This window comes from Orycteropus afer, unplaced genomic scaffold (genome assembly GCF_000298275.1).
Source record: "Orycteropus afer afer isolate SDZICR_OR568_19922 unplaced genomic scaffold, OryAfe1.0 scaffold00080, whole genome shotgun sequence".
NCBI lineage: Eukaryota > Metazoa > Chordata > Mammalia > Tubulidentata > Orycteropodidae > Orycteropus > Orycteropus afer.
The window spans coordinates 666,884-670,079 of NW_006921667.1; positions in this window are offsets into that span (position 1 = coordinate 666,884).

Genomic DNA, 3,196 nt, shown 5'->3' on the forward strand with positions numbered 1-3,196 from the left:
GTGAAACACTCTCTGATATATTACTGGAAAACTTGATGATCACCCTGAAACATTATTAGATATAGTGCTGGAAGATGAGCCCCTCAGGTCAGAAGACACTCAAAATATGACCAGGGAAGAGCTACCTCCTCAAAGTAAAGTTGACCTTAATGACATGGATGGAGTAAAGCTTTTGGGAACTCCATTTGCTGATGTGGTATGACTCAAAGTGGGAACAGCAGCAAACATCCATTAAAAATTGAAAACAGAATGTATGAAGTATGATTCTGAGAAAATTAGAAGTTGTCAAAAATGAAATGGAAGACATAAAGATTGATTTACTAGTCATTAGTCAGGTGAAATGAACTGGCTTTGGCCATTTTTAGTCAGACAACCATATGATCCATTATGCCAGGAATAAAAAATTGAAAGGGAATGGCATGAGATTCATTGTCCAAAAAAATGTGTCTAGATCTATCCTGAAATACAATGCTATCAGTAATAGGATAATATCCATACACCTCCAAGGAAGACCATCAATACTACTATTATTCAAAGTTATGCACTAACCACAAAGCCAAAGATGAGAAAATTGAAGAATTTTTTTACCAAATTCTGCAGTCTGAAATTGATCCAAAATACTGTCAAAAATGTATTGCTTATTACTGGTGATTGCAATGCAAAAGTTGGAAATAAAGAAAAATTACCAGTAGTTGGAAAATATGGTCTTGGTGATAGGAATGATGTCAGAGATTTCATGACAGAATTTTGCAATACCAACTACTTATTCATTGCAAATATCTTTTTTCAATAAAATAAATGGTAACTATACACCTCTGGGGAGCTCTGGTAGCATAGTGCCTAAGGCACTAGACTGCTAACCAGAAGGCTGGTGGTTCAAACCCACCAGCCATTCCTCAGAAGGAAGGTTGGGCAATCTACTTCCATAGTGATACTGCCTTGAAAACCCAAGGAGGGGTTGCTATGAGTCGGGTCCTACTCAATGGCACATAACAACAACACACATCTCTGGGGACCTCACCAGATGGAGTACAAAGGAATCAAATTGACTACATCTGTGGAAAAAGACAATGGAGAAGCTCACTATCTTCAACCAAAACAAGACTAGGAGTTGATCATGGAAGAGACCATCTGAGGAAAAGATTTGATGCATTGAACACAAATGATCAAAAAGCAGAAAAAATGTGGGATGACATCAAGGGCATCATCCATGAATAAAGCTAAAAGTCATTAAAAAGACATAAAAGGAAGAAAAGACCAAAATGGATGTCAGAAGAGACTCTGAAACTTGATCTTGATTGAATGCAGAGTAGCTAAAGCAAATAAAAGAAATGACAAGGTAAAACAACTGAACAGAAGATTTCAAACAGCAGCTTGAGAAAACAAAGTCAATTACTACAATGAAAAACACAAAGACTAAGAGTTAGAAAACCAAAATGGAAGAACATGCTCAGCATTTCTCAAGCTGAAAGAATTGAGAAAAAATTCAAGCCTCGAATTACAATATTGAAAGATTCTATGGACAAAATATTGAATGATACAGGAAACATCAAAAGAAGATGGAAGGAATATAGAGAGTCAGTGTAGTCATTGTATAAAAAAGAATTGGTGGATGTTCATCTGTATCTGGCAATAGCATATAGTCAAGAACCAATGGTTTTGGAGGAAGAAATCAAAGCTGCACTGAGGGAATTGGCAAAAAACAAGGCTTGACAGAGTACTTATTGAGATGTTTCAGCAAACAGATGCCACTCTGGAGGCACTTACTTATCTATGCCAAGAAATTTGGAAGACAGTTACCAGGACAACTGACTGGAAGGAATCCATATTTGTACTCTTTCCAAAGAAAAGTGATCCAATAGAATGTGGAAATTATGAAACAATATCATTAATATAACATGCAAGTAAAATTTTGCTGAAGATAATTAAAAAACCATTTGCAGCAGAATATTGACAGGAAACTTCCAGAAATGCAAGCTGGATTCAGAAGAGGATGTGAAACAAGCGATATCTTGGATGCATCTTGGCTGAAAGCAAGAAATACCAGAAAGATGTTAATTTGTGTTTTATTGACTATGCAAAAGCATTTAACTGTGTGGATCATAGCAAATTATGGATAACATTGAGAAGAATGAAAATTCCAGATTTTGGTAAGATGACAGAATAGTCAGACAGACTGAACCAATTAACACAGATACAGAAGATAAATCTGGAGTCCTAAGCTTTGAAGGGAAAGATATAGGAGTGGACTCAACTCCAACAAGTAGAAAAACTTTCATGAAAACACCAAAAAAGGAGGCATATGGAGCTATGGTCTGTCAGTGATCCTGACAGAAAAGACAGCTTGGATATTGCCAAGTGGTGTTAAGACCAAAGAATTAACATAAAAATCAGCCCTGTTGGCCATGGCCTGCATGGAGGACTGCACTGGTGGCTGGTGAATAAACGGGGAAGCAGCTAAGAGGAAAGCAGGGTGAACTGTGAACTTTTGCCAGTCCAGAAGACACAGCCATTTTGAATGTTTAAAAGAGGCTTGAACATTTTGGATATTTAAAGTGACAAAATTCTCCCAGATTCCAGGGACTTAAGAATAGGTGCTACTTGCTGGGAACCACAAGGACACTCTGGACACAAACTACTGTAAAGGTGTGATATTCCCCTTGTTACTTTGTTACCTCACACCCTCTTGGTGAATGGAGGAGCACCCATCCCTCACTCCTATCCACCTTTTGGGATACAGGAATTCATCCCAGTCTGTGTGCTCAGATGGAGTCTGGGTACACTGCCCTGCCCAGATTTTCTTTTTCTTAGTTTTTTTTTTTTTTAAATTTTATTTTTGTCTGTTTTAAAATTATTACTGTTATCATTGTCCTTTTTATTGTTATTCTTTATTCTTCCATTCCCAGGTTGAGTGGGATCCAACTCATAGTGACATCTCCTTGGCTTTCTCAGGTGGTATCACTCTGGAAGTACATTGCCCAACCTTCCTGCAAAGAAGTGCTGGTGGATATGTACTGTGACCCTTCTGGTTAGCTGTCAAATTCAGCTTTTACTCTTTTCCATGTTCTGGGATCTCATTTTTTTTCTTTTTCATGGTTAAATCCATTCTTTTTTTTTTTTTTTTTTTTTTTTTTTTTTCAATTTTTTTTTTTTTTTTTTTCCTACTCTATATTTTCTCTTATTTTCCCCCTCTCAC